The following is a 20,831-nucleotide window of genomic DNA, read 5'->3' as shown; positions in this document are numbered from 1 at the left end:
CAAAACCGCATAATCTAAGGCTCACGCCCAACTCTCTGTAGCCCTTGTATCTGCTAGTTCCTGTGTGGTTTGCCTACAGACTACAGGGCTAACGGGGGGTAGTTTGGAGGAGGGAGTAAGAAATAAGACAGAGAAGGAAGCACTATTAATGGATCTGTGAGCTTGTACCCTGTTTTAATGCAGTCCTTGGAAGACACAAGGTGGACCTGTACTCTGACATGCAGTAATTTTGACGTGAGACTTCACCTTCCTTCTTGCAAGAGAGGATTCTATTAACTTGGTCTCAAAGCCAAGACATAGACTCAACCTCTTCTCTTCCAAAAGGTATGTCATTATACAACACCGGGCCATATACTCTAGAGATCTTGAACAGTTTTACAATTTGCAGCATATTCTCTGTGAGTCAAATTGAATTAAAATGAATCCCTTGGGCTCTCTAAATATTGCTTTTTCACATTGTGGTCCATCAGCAAAGGTCTGTGAATCTTTGGCCTTCTCAATGGTTCTGGTGATGGGGTTCAATTTCCAGCAAAGGAACTTGTTCCTTACCTAGCCCAGCACACAAAATTCTCCACTAGTTGGCTTCTGAGCCACCCCAGGGAGAGACTTGAGACCCATTACAGAGGTGAAATCCTCCCTTTCCACAGTCAGCATTCAATCCCTGTTGAAGGTGGGGATGACGGGCTGCGCAGAAATGAGTGAACGTTGGCACGATGGGGCCAGGATTGCTGTCTTACTTACATTTCTATTTCTCTTAATATTCATCTTCCCTTTACAAAGAACACCACTTTGGATTTCTTTACAAAGAGAAAACTTTACAGTGAAATAGGTTTTGAGAGAATATCGTCAATCTTTGTCTCTTTATTGATAACTAGCGCCATGTCCTTAGGATGGTGTCCAGTTCAGGCATCGAGTCTGAAGACAAACTCCTTTATGCTCTCTGTCCCAACTGCTCCTGAATATGAGGGTTGAGTATACCCACCAAGGATTCCCCTAACTTAAAAATACCGTGTTTACGTGCCTGGAATGAGGCCTTGTTACTAGTGTATGTGTAACTTCATCTGCACGGTACTGAAAACACACATCCCCAGATAAATTAAGAGGGAAATGTTTAGGGTCTAAAAATCCAATGGAAAAGATCGCATGTGCTCATGTTATGTCGTCTGAGGGTGGGAATCCTCAGGCCGAAGCATCTTTTGTTCTACACAACTGCATTTATCATCGACTGATTCGTTCTTTAGTTGGGTCACCTTTTTGTTTGTTATTTTTGGTTTCAGAAAGAACATTTAATATAAGCAGATTCTGCTTATAAGTAGACCCAACATTGTCTATAAAACTTCATGTTTATAACATAATATGAAAGCAAACCTCTTTACAAAAGGATCCACTGTTAAACAAAGAACACCATGTAAATCTAGAACCATCTAAGTGCATTTAGATTTCAAGTTTGAAAAATGATTATTTGGACTCTTTTCAAGAACTTTGTTTTTTGTAGACAGAGGCCTGTGTCATTGAATAAAACTACCTTTTTAGACTGGACTTGGAGTGTCTCTCATGTAGTAAACAGGAATCTTATTTTCCCTAAATTGTGATAGGTTCTTTTTTAAAATGACTTTACTGACACAGAGGGGAGGGAGGCTATCAATTTGCTCACTATCAATATGAGTAATACCTCCATTGCTTATATGATATTCTTCTGAATATCTTCTGCATCTTAGGTCCTGATGAAATTCCTTTCATAAGCCTAATTCAGTTGCTCTTCATAGAGCCTACTTCATAGGGATACTATAAGAATAAATGAGTTCGCACAGATGTTAAGTGCCTTGGGGAAAAGGCACTATGAAAATGCAAAATTATATCATTATGGATTATTTCTTTGAAACTTGGTCATTGTCTTTCCACTTTTATATAAAATATATATCCCCTACTGCCTGAAACCATCTCCTTTAGAACCGCTGCCTTCTGGAAGAGGTGAAGTTGATCTCGATTCCCACAAATTTCATGATTCTCAGAGAATAATACCAATTCTTAAACAAGTAACAGTTAGTTGCTGCTGGATTCATCCTAGGGATAGACTCTTCATTTTCATACCTTCGTAAAACAAATTCAAAATTTGGTCAAGAATCTTTGAGACCTAAGTTATTTGAATCAAAAGATGGGGTTGATTGGCCCCCATTTTGTCCATTTTGAGTATTTGCTAAAGCATATCTTGATCTGTAAAGGATCAACACAGCCTCATGTGTCTCCATCTTTCTCTCCCTGTTTCTTTCTTTCTTTCTTCCTTTCTTTCTTCCTTTCGCCTGCCACTTTAAAATTCTCAGGAATAAAATAAATTTAACAAGTAAGCATTACAAACATGTATTGGGCATTTGCTATGTATTAGACCCTGTATTAGGCACTGAGCTCTCTTCAACAATGTTAATATTAGGTTTCAAGAAGCTTGAGCCAATAGACAGTCAGTAAGCAATTTTTAAAAATACTTTTCTTTTTAAATATGCATTCACTGACAAACATTATAGAGAATGAAAAGAAATTATTACTAAGTACAGGAAGATAAAAGTCTTATATGCTCTCCAAAGATGATGTAAGACATTTTATGAAGAAAGTGAGGGAAATTGTCCAAACATAAAGAAAAGTTGAAGTATTAGTATAACGAATACCTCTAGACTCGCCTGCTAGGCTCACCAACTGCCATCTTTTTACCATATGTGTTCCATCCTTTTGGATTTCTTTCTGAAGTACTTGTAAGTTGCAGACAAAATGACACTTCACTCCTCAATAATTGGGTACACATCTAAGAATAGGGACATTCTCCTATATAACCACAATACTAACATTATACCTAGAAGATGAATTCTAATTCCTTAATATCATCTAATATTGAGACCGTATCTAACCTTCACCATCTGACCTCCAAACACCTTCTGTACCTTTAAAAACAAAGTAGGATCTAATTTTTATAAAGAAAAGCACATTTTACAATCGGCCTTTACGTCTTCTTGTTTAATAACTGGATTTTTTTGAAGAGTTAGACCAGTTATCTTGTAGAATGCCCCATGTTCTGGATTTGTTGTTCCCTCATGGTGTCATTTAATTTACTCCTCTGCCCCCTGTGTTTCCTGTAAACTCCAAGCTTTGACTAACACATTGATTAGATTTCGAGTAAGCGTTTTTTACAGGCTGCTCCATATCACATCTCATCAGGAGGCACATAGTGCCAGGTTGTCCGTCTATTTGGGATTCTCAGTTTGATTATGGCTCAAGGTAGCGACCTCACTCCAGGGAGCTCTCGTTGTAAAGGTACTTTCTCCACCTTTGCAATTAATGAGTTACCTGAGGAGGTGACCGTTGGTGCTGGGGTAGCACCTTAGTTCCCAACAAACTTCACCTGATGGCATTAGATGATAATCCTTGCCAAAATCAACTCTTCCACTGAGGGATCGTATCCATGTTTTGTACACTTTGAAGAAGGATTAGACCCACAAATTCGTCACTTTTGGCAGCAATAGCAGGCATTATTGAATGTATACATCAGGCAGTAACAACTACAACAACGATAATAAGGAACATTTACTGGGTGCTTGCTGTGGGTGTGGGGCCAATCCTCCAGGTACTACCTGGGCCAGGTGGGACAAGCTAGTATTTCTGTGCCTTCGTTTCTTAAGTTACAAAATGAGAGTAATAACGGTACCTATCTCATCGCATTGTTTTGGAAACTAAATATAGTTGACTCTTGAACAACATGGATTTGACTGCATGGGTCCACTTACACTTGGATTTTCTTCCATAACTACAGTACAGGACTGTACATGTATTTTCTTTTCCTTTTGATTTTCTTAATAACATTTTCTTCTCTCTAGCTTACTTCATGGTAGGAAGACAGTGTATGACACATAGAACAAGCAAAGTTGGTGTAAATCGAGTGTTCATGTTATTGGTTAGGCTGCTGGTCAACAGTAGTCTATATCCGTAGTTATGTTTGGGGGGAGTCAAAAGTTAAATACAGATTTTCTTTTTTTTAATTTTTTTTTTTTAATTTTTTTAATGTTTAAGAGAGAGTGCACACAAGCGGGGCAGGGGCAGAGAGAGAAAGGGAGAGAGACAGTTTCCAAGCAGGCTCCACACTATCAGTGCAGAGCCCAACGTGGGGCTCGAACCCATGAACTGTGAGATCGTGACCTGAGCCGAAATCAAGAGTTGGACGTTCAACCAACTGAGCCACCCAGGCGCCCCTAAAAGTTATACACAGATTTTCGATTGTGTCCCAGCCTGCACGCTGTTCAAGGAGCAACTCTAAATTATACATGTGAAGTCCCTAAAATGGTGTCTTTCTGAAGACAGGCACATTTAATGAGAAGTGACACAAATGGAACCAAATGGGAATCAGTAACAGGACCTCACGCCACCACCACCCAGGTTTTAAGTTCTTGTAGGTAACTGAAAATCTGGGAGCCAAGATATATTTTAGGTTTTGTTCATCTGAATGATAACAGTACATTAAGCATAGATGAGGATACTTATTGCGTTTACATAGCTTAAGGCTCTGTATGAGAAACTTTCAACAAAAGATGTCACTAGGAACTGAAAAATATAGAACCATGAAGGACTAGGAAGGAAGCAAACAGAAAGGAATAATACAAGAGGGAAGTTATGAGTCCGCAGAGCCCTGGGGCAGGAGATGGTATTTTGATATAGTCAAGAGGAGAAAAAACTCCCTCTCATTTTCCACATTTCTGTACCGTATAAGATTTTACCACTAAAACACAGGAGGATAGCCATTGTCAAATTTATAAAAGCTCCCACTGGATTTCTTTATGGGACGATGGATGAGTCTTACAAGTAGGTAACTTCCCTGGTTGGGTATCTCATACTCTCCGATATTCCAGAAGGCAGTCTCTGCTTCTGAAACAAAGAACTGTATGCAGAAAAGGCCTTAAAACCAGTGTCCGGCCCTGCGCCTTCATCAGCATTACAAAAGGGTTCCAGTCCTGTCTTCTCCACTCCCTCAATTGCCCTACAGAAAGCTCTCAAGTGTAATTTTCTAAAGAGAACTGAGAATAAATGAGAAAAAAAAAAAATCCAACATTAATAATGTTTTTATGCACTTCGAACACAGCCATTGCTAAATTGGTTCTGCCTTTTTATGTTTTTTAATGAAAAGCAGCCTAATTGATCAATTGGTCATGAATAATACTTTTCCATTTGTTTTTCTCCATGCCGCTCAGCCTTCCAGAACCACGGGCGTAATGCGGCAGCCTACAAATGGTTTATGATTTGTGTCTTTTGTCTAGTGCTTTATGGGAAAATACTGGAAGCAAACTGCTGAGAACTCAGTAGGAACTCAGTAAATAATAAGTAGATAGTTCACTTGTTAAATATGGCTTTAAAGAAATCTCTTTCAGATAACCAGGAAATATTACGAGGGAGGTACACAAGTAGGAAAAAAAAAATAACAAAATCCCTGGTTGATTGGTCATTTGCAATTTCTATTCACTGGGGAGACTGGGTAGCTGAGTGGGTTAAATGTCCCTCTCTTGATCTCAGCTCAGGTCATGATCGCACAGTTCCCAAGTTCGAGCCCCACATCGGGCTCTGTGCTGACGGTGCTCTGCCTGCCTGGGATTCTGTCTCACCTTCTCTCTGCCCCTCCCCCACTTGTATACACTCTCTCTTTCTCTCTCTTTCTCTCTCTCTCAAAATAAGTTAATTAATTTTAAAAAATTTCTATTTGTCATTTTATAGGCCATAGGTTTCCCGTCTTTTATGGAGCAAAATGTGAGGTCAGATTAGCTTTCCTCCCCTGAATAGATTTATGTTCTAAAAATACGGATTATGGAATCTCCAAGGCCAGCAGGAAAATCTCAGCCATACGTTAAATACATGAATACAGTCAAATTTGAATACGTCAAGCTTTGAAGTTGATCATAAATACGTTGATATCCGTAGCACATAGATTCTTACTGGCAGTGGTAAGGTAGGGGTCGGAAGAGAGTGTCAGCCACACATTTAGAAACTGATGGGAGCCATAGAAACTCCTCAGGGAGATTTAAAAAAAAGGGGGGGGGTGTCTAGCACTCATCCATATGCAACTTTATACAGAGTTTCTAGTGTTTCATGAATTCCCCTGGAGTCTACACATATATCCTCGACCAGAAAATTTTCCTTTATCTGAAGTTATTTTATCCTGAGCCCTATAAAGTCTTTCAGAAGAGTGTGCACACATTATTTCATTTGATCTTTGAGGTAGACACACCACATGTTTTACCTCCAGTGTTGCAGTGTGGGAAAAGCAACGCTCTAGAATTTAAGTGACTCTCTCAAGGTCATTTTGCTAACATCTGCCAGGACTTAAGACCAAGGCTGTGAAGTGGATACGCAGGGCTCCTTGTACGACACCGGTCCAGGCACAGCATTCTGGGGACACAGGAACCCTTGATGGGCTTCTGGAGATCTGAATGCTGGCTCTCCTAGAAACTACCTGCGTGACTCTAAACAAGGCCTCGTAATCTCTCTGGGCCTCAGTTTCCTTCGCGGCCAAGTGAGAGGTTAGACCATGTGCTCCAAAGCCTTTTTGGTTCTGTTGCGAACTACTTGACCCCCCTGGGTCTGAGAACAGAGGGAAATGACCTTTTCTGCCATAGATGGCAAGACCTTTCACCCTTCCCTGGCGGTCACACAAGCTGGTGTCCAGGTCACGATGGGTCCCTTTGCAATATCAAATCCCGTTAGAAGCTATAAACATAATAGTGTTTTTGTGGGCTGCTTGCTCATTGTTCGGCTGGTTGCTTCATTTCCCTGCAGGGCTGACTGCCTCGCAGCGGATTTGCTCTCTGTGCTCTGCCTCAGACAGACATCCCGCGATTATTTATCATCCCTCTTGGTTAGTTCAGAGTATAATATGGAAATAAATAATGATGATGGACTTATTTGGGGCTGATAAACCTTATCCTTCTATAAAGGTTCTTCCTCTTGAAAGACCTAAACCTTCCATCTGATTTTTCATTATTAAGAGTTATTTCCTTTAACGTCCCTGAAATGTGCTTGGAAATCGGAGACCCGTGAGAGGCCTGCAGCGCTGAACACAAAAGCCCTGCAAGTAGAAAGGACGTGACCGAGCCTTTTACTTGGGGAGACATCTGGAGAATCTTTGGGTCCGTGTAATTAGGACAAATTCGCGTAAGCATTTGTTTCGGATTTATAAAAAATGTCCGTCGCATATGCTGCCAAGGACACAAAATCCATGATGTAGTCCCAGCTTAATTCTGAGTCTCTCTAGGAAGCTAAAACAAGCAGAAAATTCTCATGCTCCCTGTGTCAGTTGCCAGACAGACCCTGAGAACCGAAGGTCTGCTCCGCGTAGCAGGAACCGCCCTGCTCTAGGCCTTGGGACTAGTCTGAGCCTAGTACTATCGACAGGGCTAGGCCGGCCACCTCAACCATCAGGAAGGTTGCCACAAATCTTTATTTGTGACGACTAGCCAGAGACACGAAATCGGGGGCCCTGTTGCTCAGTCCTTTTGCTTTGTGAGTTTCCTCAATGACCTTCAGGCTGGCGAATGGAGTTCTAGCACCTTCGTACCGAGAAGTATATAATTTGCTCAGTAGCGTGTCAGGTCATTGACTGTGGGAAGAAACACTGTCCAGTGACGAGAGCAGTCTGCTCTTTGCTCCTATGTTCTGTGCTCTTTCCTCAGCTTTGTGGATGACCCACCGTGCCCTATCCCCTCCTCTGTCCTTGAGTGAAACCACACCATTCTTCAACCTGCTACACAGGACACTTAGGAAGTGACATGCATTGTTACCCCGAAAGCACTTCTCTACCTCTGACATAATATGAATATGCAATATCTCATTTATAAAATGCATAAGATGGTGCTTTCTTGTGTAGTCAAACTCCTTTTATGGCATTTCTATCTCTTAGACCAGTATTGGTGAGTAGACTACTAATTCACTTCATCAACTAGGTCTTGTATGATGGTGACACTGGTACCTGGTAAATACCCAAATAAACAAAGAAGGAGAAAGTGTAAAGTCAAAAAAATGCCCTAGCTGGAGAGCAATTCCTAAGACCTGGAGCCAGGCAGATGGTGCTCTTAGATAGAACGTCTTGGGTTTTTTCCAGCACGGATACACAGTTTTTATTTTTAAATGCAAGATGTAAAGGGCCGCCTGGGTGGCTCACCGGGTTAAGCGTCTGACTCTTGATTTAGGCTCAGGTCACGATCAAGCTCATGTAGGGCTCCGTGCTGGGCATTCTCCCGCTTAACATTCTCTCTCTCCCTCTCCCTCTGCCCCTCCCCTGCCTGCGCAAGTGCACACGCAATCTCTCTCTCTCTCTCTCTCTCTCTCTCTCAAAAAATAAATGAATACATAAATAAAGTCCATTAAAATGCAAGATGTAGGGGAAAAGTAAGATTTACTGCTCAGCCAACTTTGTCAGCTCAAATTATTTCATGAAGTGAAGGGTCAATTAGGTGCTATTATCATCAAGAGAACAAGCTGTAATGCTCTGTCATATAGACGCTATAAAAAATTACCTGTCTGGTTACTTTAATTCATCTTTGGGCTACCATCAGCAGACATCCCCTCAATCCCTAATTCACGACACCCAGAGCTACCAAGAACATTTAGGGTAATAAAAACAAAAGAAAATGGTTCCTTTCCCCTAAGGAAACATACAAGCTGTTAGGGAAACTGGGCAAATGAGAACCACGGGGCCCAACTCATGCCGAGGAGATAACAGAGCAAGTGGGGCAAGGAGGACTTTGTAGAAAGAGCTTTCTGGAGGAAGTGCACCTGCAGGAGAGGGAGGTGGCTTGATGAAGAGGCATAAGTGTATGCACACACTTGCATCCTTCACAGAAATCAGGGGAGGAACTGGGTCTTCTTCGCTGATGACCCATTTATTTTATCCATTTACTTATGTTAAATGACAAGCGTTGAGAAGGCTCTCGTGGTTGTTTTTTTTTTTCCTGGAGGAGCCAGAAATGTTACTTCTGCCACTAGAAACCGTGCCTCGGGCTCTTTCCCCAGACAGCCCACTCTTCTCTCACTTCCAGTTATGTCCCTAAATCGTCTTCTTCAAACGTTGATATCCTTGGTTCTTGTGACTCCTCTCCCATGATGGGATTTTGCATCCATCATCATTCTAAGTGCCCACCTCTGACGGACTCCAGTTGAAGGTCCCGCCTAGATCATGGTGCCCAGAATGGGACAGAGCGCTCCAGGAGCCATCTGGCCAATGCAGAACACCACAGAGTCATTGCCTCCCCTGCTCTAGACCTTATATTTCTATTAACATGGCCCAAGATTGTATTAGCCTTTTTGGCATTTGTGTCACACTGCTGACTCATACCGGAATTGTGGTCAACTAAAACCCATGAGTTCCCATGCGTTACTATTAAGCCAGATCTTCCTTATTCTCTACTTACGCTATTAATTAAACACACACACACACACACACACACACACACACACACACGCCTAGGCACAGAGGTTTAAATGCAAAGACATTTATCCCTACCGTACTAAGTCATATTGATAACAACCTATCAAAATATTTCAGGGGCACCTGGGTGGCTCACTGGTTAAGTGACCGACTCTTGATTTTGGCTCAGGTCATGATCACATGATTTGTGGGATCAAGCCTTGCGTCAGCACTATCAGAGCAGAGCCTGCCTGGGATTCTCAGTCTCCCTCTCTCTGCCCCTCCCCCGCTCCTGCTCTAGCTCTCTTTCTCTCTCTCTCTCAAAATAAATAAATAAACATTTAAAAATTATTTTAGAGCTAGCAAACCAGTACTGTCTCCCAGCAGGTATTTGTTGCTGGCATAGCTAGTCTCATGTTGGATCCCCCAGAACAGGTCTCAAAAAGGATCAGGACTTCATTATCTTCTTCCTATCAGTGAATTGTCTGCAACCCTGGACAAATCTACATCCTTAGACAGATAAGTGAGCCTCAGTCTGTCTGACTTGGGAAGAAATGTGAACGGCCATTTCCTTCCCAAGGATGTACAACAGTGAGTCCGCTGTCTACAAAACTCTAAGTACAAGTTCCTTAGAGGCATATCATGCAAGAGGAGGAAAATGTTATTTCAGGCTCTCAGCAGCTTTTGGAAGATTTGGTTATGCTTACCACTGTCCGTTATAGTAAGTAACATTCATTGCAACTGTTTTAAACCTGTAGCTGAGTGGTCTGATTTGGGGCCATGGTAATTTCTTGTGATGTCAGTACAGTTTCAGTGCAGTTATTTGTGATTTGAGTAAACATGATAAGGTGTATCTGTTTGGTCGCAAAGCTTGGTTTAAAGCGATTCTTCTCTCTCCATCCCCTCCCCAGCTGCATCCTTACCCCAACCTCTTCCGTTAGTAAAATAAGGACTTCAAAGACCTTAAAGTTTAGGTTTCTGTCAGACCTTTGGAAACCCCTAAAAGGCTTACCAAACTAGCTTAGCAGATCATAGGTTTTCTTTCCCGGCCAAAGCAGAGAACTCACAATAACTTGTATAACATGTCTAATTTCCAGCTAATCGAAATGTTGCATTTCAAAACTCACACTTGTGAACAGTTTTTTTTTTTTTTTCTTACAGAAAGGTGCAGGGAACATCCGCATTTTCCTAATCTGTCACTCTAATGCAAATTTTAATGTTGCTCTCATGACCTTGTAATCATTAAGATTCAAAGAGCTCCTCCCCTCCCCCTCCCCAGTGATTTTGATCTATGGCATCGCTATCAACTATTCAAACACCAGTGTTGATTCTACCTAGGAGCCTGTTAGAAATGAGGGTCTCAGACCCTGCCTCAGAATCGCAATCTGAACTTTAAGAAAATTCCCCTGGTAATTCTTATGCATAATAAAATATGAGAAGAACTGCCCTACGGTACAGCGTTTTCACCCCACTTTACCCAGCATCCGTCTTGTATCATAATACAGTTGTAAAATTGCATTTTGTGTTGATTAAGAGTTTAGAGTAGTTAATTAAAATTTTACCAGATTTAAAGAGTTTATACACATCCAACTATTTCTCAAAGTATATATCACTGGCTCTAAAATACTGTTGACTTTCTGAGTTGTTGTTGAACAGGGGTTGTCAACAGAGAGCTATTTGATATCCCCTCCCTGCCGGGGACACCTGGCAAATCCTGGAGACATTTTTCGTTGTCATAATTTGGGGGTGGGGGATGCTACCAGCGTCTGGTGGGTGGAGGCCAGCAATGCTGCTAAGGATCCTACATTGCACAGGACGGCCCCCTTAGCAAAGATTTAACCAGCCCCAAATGTCAATAGTAATAATGTTGAGAAAACCTGTTACGGAGGTATATAGTTTGTAGGTAAAGAGTCAGACGTGCAACCATACATTACACAACTCCATGGGAAAATGGAGCCTTGTGGTATGTCACAACACGGCCAGAGAACAGATAGGCTGGCAGTGGCCTGAATGATGATGGTAGGGACATGGGAGGAAGGGAGTAGGGGATCCAGCCACAGGTGAAAAGAGACATCTAGAACACATGGTCACCAGTGCTCCGTGCACAAAGACAGTCAGCTTTAGGGAACAGGGATGGGGTTCAGAGACGGGACACCAGAGATGAGCTGGGGGGAGGTTGGAGAGACACAAAGCTTCAGTCCTAGAGTGGATACTAGATATGATCCCCAAATGATGTTAGGCCTGGAAAACAAGAAAGGATTTCCGGTGTTAGCCTCGGAGGACACAGTGGATTTCAGGTAAATCCAGTAAAACAGGGACTTAGGAGCAAGACAAAATCCCATTCGCTAGAATTGGGACACCTCTGAGCCCGGCTGCTGCAGGGGGTGACCTGAGGCAGAGTTAGCCAAGCGTTCAGCCACAGTGAGCTTCTTAAATCCCTCCCAACCGAGAAAAGGCTTAGTGCTGAGTTTACAGTATGGTAGACTCGCAGGAAGGGGTCAAGTGCTTCCAGCTATGGAGAACAGTAGGCAAGGATCAAGCCAGGTCCTGACACCAGCTGGTGAAAAATCATGGGAGAAGAACTGCAATAGAGCTTACAAGGTCCTTGGGGTCATTTCCCTGCTGCACCGCACCGAAATCATTTCAGAAAGATTATCTACTCTTCAACTGTAAAATTTCCAGAGAAAGATGTCTGAAAGATCCTGTTGTATAATCCATCTCAGTCAAGCTTCTTCGCCATTCCTAAGCCCAAATCCCCTTCGTGAGATGTAAATCGGCCTTCTTTCATCCAACCAGGGTGGCTATGTGCTAACATTCAGTATGCTGAACAACCCACGAATGGCTGTACCCAGCCTTCTCTTTCCTAGGGTAAAGGATCTCCATTGCATTAGCACGGCACCCTAGGATCCTCTCCCCAACCTCTTAATCCCTTTGATATTGTCTGGAATCCTCTCCAAGTCCTGCCTGCTTGTGATAGTCACCACCAAAATGTATTTAGTAAATGTATACTGCGTGCTGACTGCCCCTTTGACAATAGAAGGCAAAGAAGAGAGAATCTAAAAAGATACATGTTGGGTTTTGTTGGTTTTCATTAGCCTCTTTTGTCTCTCGAAGGAGTTGTCATTCTTTGCTGAGTTCATAGTCCAGTTGGGGTGAGAGTCCTTAGGCTAAGTTCCACTGCAGAAAGTATTCTGCAAATACTTTCACTGTGACCCTCACCTGAGGACAATAGAGTACGCTATCATATAAAATAGCTCCGATGTGAATTTAGCTGTGAATAAAACTGGGATAAATGCATTTGTTCAGTTCCAGAGAAGGCATTATACTGCCATGTGGATTTTGTTTCAAATGAGCTGCAAAACAAAATTCTTTTCCACAGAAAGGGATTTGTTCAAGTGAATTCGCTCACTTTGCTGCGACTGGATTAATTTCATTTCACATCATGTCTCTAAGTAGAAAAGTAAACTGATTTGCATCAGGCTAAATGGATATGTTGATGTACCCAGTCAGTAAGACTCATTCCAACTAGATTACAGCAATCACGGTGTCCTGGTTGTTTTAGCTTCTACAAAGTAGTTGCCAAAGTGCACTGCTTCGGTATGTGAGAGGCAGTTTATAAAGTCACCATAGATGGAGATGTTGCAGAACGAGAGACAACATAGAGGCATCAAAAGAGATGAGCATTTCTCCCTTCCTCCAGGTTGACCCACCCTTTCACTCCTCGATGTTACAAAAGAATATTCATTGTATTCTGTACCCGTGTTCTAAAAGCCACCATTTTATATTTTTGAGTTGTGCTGTTGGCACTGCTCAAGATACACACCCAACACCCCCTCGTGGTGGCACGGGTATTGACTATGGGCTTGCTGAGTGTTCGGTACTGTGCTAAGTACCACCACCCACCCCCTAATGAACCGCTACCCTACACACACTCCATCCTCTCTACCTTCTGCATCACTCATTTCCAAAGCCACAATCCCATCATCCTCCTGTGACTCTCCATCGCTATCTATCTCAGGACCCTTTCTTTCTTTTCTCCCAAATTGCTGACTGTATCCTGGTGTGCACTTCTAACACAATAAGGCTGCTAGTGGAAATTTTTCTGATTTCTATAGCTAGTAGTTTCTATAAGTAGTAGTTACTTTCAAAGGAAATAGCTTGTGGAGATGAGCCTGCGGTGTCACAGGGCTGTTATGTGGATCAAACGCAATAATGTGGATAAAAAAGCCATTTATAAATTGTAACATGCTCTGCAAAGGTAAATTATGACCGTATTACATGATTTTAGGGTTTAAAAAGCAGCTGGATGATATATAAAAATTCAGTAAGACTCAGTAGCACAGTTGGAAAAGGAAATGAGAGAATTTAGGGCATTGACCTCCCCATCAATAAGCCAGAGGCCCCTCAACGTCTTTTACAGCCAGAGCACGCCCATTTTGTTGAGAACATACACCCGGTTCCAAGGACCATGTCTGCTCACCATTCTGGAACAAGGCCTTCCCTCTTGCTTGAAGCTACCCCATCCCCCACATAGCCACCTTCCTAAATCCAAGCCAGCCTTGAAGGGCTAGCCCCAAACCTGCCCCTTCTTCCTAGTCCTTCCCCAGACAGAATCAGTCTTCCTCCCCAGCACTCATGTCAGCCTTACTTACGAGGGGTTCGATCCCCTCAAATAGACTGTGACGTGCCGAAGGGCAGGATCCATGGTAGCATCTGCCAGGCCCTCCCCTACCAGTAACAACACAAAGTAGAGTTGCCAGAGGCTAAAAGGGGATTCCAGGGACCAAAAATGGCCTCCAAAAAAGGTTTTATCCCCAGAGACTGGTCTCAGACATGGAAATATTTTCACTCACGTAACCCATCTAAAATGGAACAGGGCCTATTAAAAAGAGTCACAAAGACTCCATGCGTGGTGGGGTCAGAGAGGCTTTTTATTACTCCTCTTTGTCCTTTCCTGTACATTGCAAACTCCTACTTTGAAGTGAGTTAAGTAACTTTTATTGTCACCTGATTTTTAGCCCTGAAGTTTTCCTGTAATTTAAATTATAAAAATCATTCTTCACTTCCAGCTTAGTTGTATTTTCTCTACTGAACATGGTCCCCCTGAAATTGTTAGTTCTTAGACTATGCTTCACACAATGCCAGATTGCATCGCACCCTTATTGAAAGGATCTCCTTGTGCAGAGTGTGTGTGTGTGTGGGGGGGGGGGGGGGTTCTTGGAGGATGAAAAGCACCAGTTTTTAGCACATTAAAAAAAATCCTTGAGCTGTTTTGTTATTTTAATACTTTATCTTTGGCAGAGCAGAAAGTCTTTTTTAGGAATTATCTCTAAAACGATTAGCCATATGACTATTGCCAAGTACGTAATAGGTGCTCAATAAATATTTTAAAAATAGATTAAAATACTATGCACTTCGAAATGAAAGATAACTTCAGTCCATCTAAAACAGAAAGCAACGGGTATAGTTTCCGATCGCTCCTCTTTTGTGTTCATTAGAAATCACAGAGGGGCACATGGGTGGCTCAGTCGGTTAAGCATCCGACTTTGGTTCAGGTCGTGATCTCGTGGTTCCTGAGTTCAAGCCCCACATGGGGCTCTCTGCCGTCAGCACAGAGCCTGCTTCAGATCCTCTGTCCCCCTCTCTTTCTGCCCCCTCCCCCGCTTATGCTGTCTCTCTCTCTCAAAATAAATAAATAAATAAACATTAAAAAATTAAAAAAAAAAAGAAATCATAGAAAAAGGGGAAAGTGGGGAAAAGATCCAACACCATTATGGACTCTGCACTGATGAGAGCAGATGGTAATTTTGTGGATAGCGGTTTGATGCGCAATTATTTGAGGGATTTATTGTCATCACGGTTTAAAGCTGTGTCGTTACTGTATTACAAGATTGGCCCAGAGCCCTCATCTGATACCAAACTCTCCAGCCTCACCTCTGCTTTTTCATCAGCAGTCCAGGCCCCGCTTCTGTCAAACTCTGTGCCGCGGTCCTGGCACGGACCCCAAACCTAAAACTCCAGCCAACTCCTTAACAACACACGACCTCCCCTTCACCTGCCAGATGCCTCTTGTTCGCAGACACTGCACCCTGAAATCGGGGGCTTTCAATGAGTTAAAAAGGGAAATATAGAATTACCTCGCTCTACCAGTATTTTAAGTGTTCTTGTAGACTTAATGAGAGCTCTTGTATAAAACCACTTGAACTCTTTCTTAAGATATGCTCATTTTTTTCTCTCTTTGATTGAGCTGTTGACCTTCTGGATATAGGACCAGCTATTACCTCGAGTATGTTTGGAACTATTCTTGCCCTAACCATTCTAAAATGTAATTAGCATTACAATATTATTGTAGGAACTCATCCCCTTGGGCTGGGATCTCATTAGACAGCACAGACCGAGCAGACTCGTGCGTGCCTCACACTCAGGGGGAAAAATCTCTAAGAAAAATCCATGGCATTGGGGGGAAAGTTAAAACTGGTGATTTCGTGAGCCCTCTCTTGCACATTTCTTTGATTTGTCTAAGGATATAAACAGAGAGAGGACCGTGGTTCTTCTGTTTGAAAAACGAAAGCAACTCTGTTTTCTCAGAGCTCTGCTTATGCAATGTGGCTGTTCTCACAGCTCTGGGTCAACCAAAACCCTAAATCATGCATTTTAGAACTCTGGCTTCTCCCTCTAAGAAATGCATCTCATTTTTTTTTAAATTTTTTTTTTCAACATTTATTTATTTTTGGGACAGAGAGAGACAGAGCATGAACGGGGGAGGGGCAGAGAGAGAGGGAGACACAGAATCGGAAACAGGCTCCAGGCTCTGAGCCATCAGCCCAGAGCCCGACGCGGGGCTCAAACTCCCGGACCGCGAGATCGTGACCTGGCTGAAGTCGGACGCGTAACCGACTGCGCCACCCAGGCGCCCCTGCATCTCATTTTAAGGCATGATCCCATTCACCCTTGCAGCCACAGATGTTATAGGGAATGAATATTTTCCAGGGGGTAGGTAACAAATAGGGGAAAATTGAGGCCCAAGCAGGTGTAATACTTCATGGGTTATTCACACTCTTCCTTGAACATTCTCCACCTCTCCCCCATAGAAGATTTTTATTTTCTGCGTTCAAAATCATTTCATGCTGCCTGCTCAGTTATTTCAGTACGTTTCCTAACTTTTGGACCAATCCCAACTGTTATGAAATCTTATATGAATAATAATGAAGCTCTTCATTCCTGGGGATCCTGAAGGTTATCATTTTCGGTTCATCGCAGGGCGCTTTGGATGCCTCGACCGAGTCCTAAATGATTGGAACCTTCAGGACAAAGCTTGCCTGATTCTGCCATTCACCTCCTTTATGAGTCTATAATGCGTTTTAATGTGCAGAGATATGTCACATAAACAGTCATTTCTCATTATTATAATAACACTTTTCCTTAATTGCAAAAATATATCTGACCTGAATTTATTCTTGTCATGGCTTGTGTGCACAAGCGGAGTCTTGTTTGCCTCTACATTATATTAATAATGTATAAATTAGCTTCCCAGTGCTGCCCAAATAAGAAACAGAAAGGATTTATCTAAATCATGAAACATGAAATGAAGCTAACGCTTTGTTAATTATATTTTAAGGGCAGTCTTGGCATTAGGTAGTGTAACAAAATTTAGGCCTAATTTTTGAGAGAAGATAACAGAAACCCCACTCAATTAACAAAACATTTGTTTAGCACTGACTGTGCACAAATTCTGAGAGGCAAAAGAGGCTAAGACAAATAAAATTGGCCAATTCAGTTCTATAGCCATAGCTAAAAGGCAATAAAGGGCAAGGTAACATAAGTGTTTTGATTTAGTGTCAGTTAGCTTAAATATATTAAATTGAACCATATGATGGGGCGCCTGGATGGCTCAGTCAGTTGAGCCTCCAACTTCGGCTCAGGTCATGATCTCATGGTTAGTGGGTTTGAGACCCGCATAGGGGTTGCACTGAGAGCTCAGAGCCTGGAACCTGCTTCAGATTCTGTGACTCCCTCTCTCTCTGCCTCCCCTGCTCGAGCTCACGCTTGTTCTCTCACTCTCTCTCTCTCTCTCTCTCTCTCTCAAAATCAAATAAACATTAAAAAAAAACTTAAATTGAACCATATGAAATTGACAATGTCTGACCATTTTTCACCAAAAGAAGTGGCAATTTCATACGATTCAACCTAATATTAATGCACTCTTAAAACGTACCAGGTCCTAAAACATTAGACTGTTCATTTTCTTTCTGTTTTTTAAATTAAATTATTCATTTCGAGCTGTCGTTATTAGAAAATCAATACAAGGTAAATACAGGTCAGAGATTTTACTCCTGTTTTTTTATTTTTATTTTTTGTAGACTCAAAATTAACATAAATTTGTAGTTTTAAAGTGTCTGATTATATTAGATATTTCTCTTTATTTGCTTTAGAGTCATGGACCCTGCTACCTGTCCTTCCATTCAATTTTTCATGCCATTCCCACTGTGATCTTCACGCAAAACCATCATCTCCGTTCCCTTCTTTTCTGCAGAAGTGGATGTTTGACTGCAGAAAACTCCACTTTTTTGAAATATTTCTCTATAGCGGATTAAATCTAATGTCCAGTTTGACCCAAACTTATAGGTTCCCAAGAAATCAGAACAAGTTGCCATTCACGTATGCCACTAAATCCATTCTTCTAATTCCTTCAACATTTAACAAATAGTTACTGAGCACCTATTTTGCACAAGCATTGAAACTGGTCCTCTGCCAAATGTGAAGTTGTATCAACAAAGATGTGTGCATTAATATAAATACAGATTTAATGCTAACTCAATACCAGGCACTGCTCCAAGCACTTGACATGTATTAATCTATTGAGCCCTGCCCAAGGGAGTGGGTACCATTGTCATATCCATTTTATAGATGGGGAAACAGACCAGAAAAGTTAAGTGAGCTTCTAGAACCCAAACCCTTAACCAAGGCACCAATAATTTATCCAGTCATGGTGGGGGACCCATGTTAAAAAATGTTTCTCCCAAACTATGGCCCTTAAAATCTGACCAACTCCCAGAGCCTGCAGATGCCCTAAAATAGTAAGTACCAACCCAGGCGACTCATATACAACATCAGAAAACATTTGTACCTAACCTAATGGGTCTCCTCCCAGCTCAGGACACTGAAGCATGCCCCCTGGAGGCCCTCAGCACACTCCGGGACACACATGCTGACCTACACATTCCTGCAGAGTCACATCTTAACCCAAATCTTATCACAACCCTGCCAAAGGCCAGGCACTATCAAGAAAATGTTCACCCTTCTTCCTGTTAGGCCCCATGTGTGAACACTGATAACAGATCTAAATTCGAAGAAAATCAACAGAAGTCATCTCAGTCAACCTGAAAAGTGTAGTGACTCATTCACACCCTTTCACAGGGCTCCTACTGGGCGGCCCTGGTTCCCCGGAGCAAGCCTCCAGGCATCCTGCAGCCGGGGCACAGCACGAGGACCCGAGGAGCCTTGACTTCCTTGTGCTCAGCATCTGAGTTGCTCAGCAAGCTGCCCCTGTTCTGTGCTGCCCATGACCCCCCTGCTTATGTCCCCAGGGCAGGCTAAACAAGGTTGCCTTGGAAAAAAGAACAGAGGAGATGCTGACTTTTCAGCCCCAAGAGTAAATTCCATCACTATGGAGCTAAAATCATAACATCTAAATTTGACTCGACTGGTGTCTGCTCTTATAAATACACACACACATGTGGATGCTTAAACCATGTGTGCGGACTGCCAACAACAAAACAAAACACAACATCTCATTAGAAAGACGAGCTGGTAGACCAACTCGCTAGAACAAAGAAAAGCAGGTACTCCAATTTCACCAAACACACACACACACACACACACACACACACACACACACACACATTGGTGTAGTGAAGCCCATGAGAAAACTAGTTGCCCTGGCAATGAAGGACAGTTTACGTGCTCAAGGATTTTCTTGTTCAAATTTAAAGGAGCCACAGGAACTTACTGAGCTTCCGTGGGCTAAGTTTTAGGTCTCCGTCCTGAGACGATGGTCCGTCTGGCTTCTATTTCAGCCTCTAGTAAAGCCGTAAGCAGAGTAGGTAAAAGCAACAGCTCGGGGGCCAGGCGGCCCTGGCTGGAGCGTCAGCACCACCATTTCCCAGCTGTGCCGCCCAGGTGAGTTACTTACCTCCATCTCCTCACCTGTAAAATGGGAGAAATACATCCAAAAAATGGACCTGCCTGGGTTGATTGTGAGGATCTGGTGAAATAACACATGGTAAAACATTTGGAACGATGCCTGGTTCTGAGCAAGCCTTCCATAACATGTGAGTTATTTGCAACAATAACTTGAAATGACTTCCCCGCATCCCACCTGAAACTGACTTCTTTGTTTTTACCGTATGTCTCCCAGCACTGTAATCCCATTTTGTCTCCTTTTGTGTGCATGCAGAGGGAGGATGTTTAGCTGTCCTTGGAATACAATCTCTCCTTTCATTAAGAACCATTATTAAGTCTCTTTAAGTTTCTCTCCTGCAGTAAATGATCCAGATGACTTAATCGTTCTGCTTTACATGCTTTAATCATTTATTTGAACTTCTCAACCATCCAGATTTAGTACACACAGAAATATCATCTAGGAAAAGTTGGTTTCAAAATTCCTTATCATCTGCAGCCCATGAGCTCAAATGTTTAAAATCCATTGTTTGTAAGAGCAAACTAAAGGTCTTTACCGTATTAGTCAGTTGGTTTTCCTCTGTCACATTGCCACAGTCACCTCATTCTCATCTGCATAGCTCAGCACAAGCCAAAACAGAAGAGACGGAAGGTCATTCGTTCATTCATCAAATGTTTATCGAGGGCCCACTATGTGCCAGGCACTGTGCTGTGCTATAAAATTACAAACGAGACCCTCTCTACTTGGAGAAATTTACAGCTTAGGAGGGAAGATACAGAAGTAAACAAATCATTGCAAAAATCTTCCATTAAATGATGTAGTTGACTGAGAAAGTGCCAGGATACCCTTGGGGCAGAAGGGAGGGAGAACTCAGCTCTACTTGGTGGGTCTGGAAAGGTTACACAGAGAAAGTGACTTTGGAGCCACGTTATTGAGTGGCAAGGATTGGAAAAAGGAGGAGGAGAGTCTTTGGGGAAGATGGAACACCTAGGAACAATCTGAACGTCATGTCACCCGGGAACCTTCCTTGGTGCTATTATGACTGGGGCCTGGGGTCTAGGAAAAAGACAGAGACACAAGGCTGCCCACCCTTTGGAAAGTCAGTAGGGAATGTCAAAGTCACGTGTAAAGAGTAATCTATGTATTCTTTACTAGTTATTTTTTAAAATACCTCTTAATATATGTGACATATATGAGCTAAGATAATATTCATGGAGGAGTCTT

At 42.4% G+C, this 20,831-nt stretch overlaps 1 protein-coding gene across 2 annotated transcripts in view; it reads left to right on the top strand.

Annotated features, from left to right (window-relative positions):
- The window catches only part of GRAP2 (GRB2 related adaptor protein 2), a 62,122-nt gene continuing 41,291 nt past the window's right edge, over positions 1–20,831 (top strand). Inside the window, exon 1 of one of the 2 annotated variants that reach the window (XM_040490764.1) lies at positions 1–324. The gene's annotated coding sequence lies outside the window, so the exon portion shown is untranslated. The remainder of the gene's footprint in view (positions 325–20,831) is intronic. The other variant, XM_040490766.1, reaches the window with a different exon arrangement.

Source organism: Herpailurus yagouaroundi, unplaced genomic scaffold, assembly GCF_014898765.1.
Source record: "Herpailurus yagouaroundi ecotype Mexico unplaced genomic scaffold, PumYag 182, whole genome shotgun sequence".
In the NCBI taxonomy this organism is placed as follows: Eukaryota; Metazoa; Chordata; class Mammalia; order Carnivora; family Felidae; genus Herpailurus; species Herpailurus yagouaroundi.
This window is presented reverse-complemented; position numbering and strand designations above follow the sequence as displayed.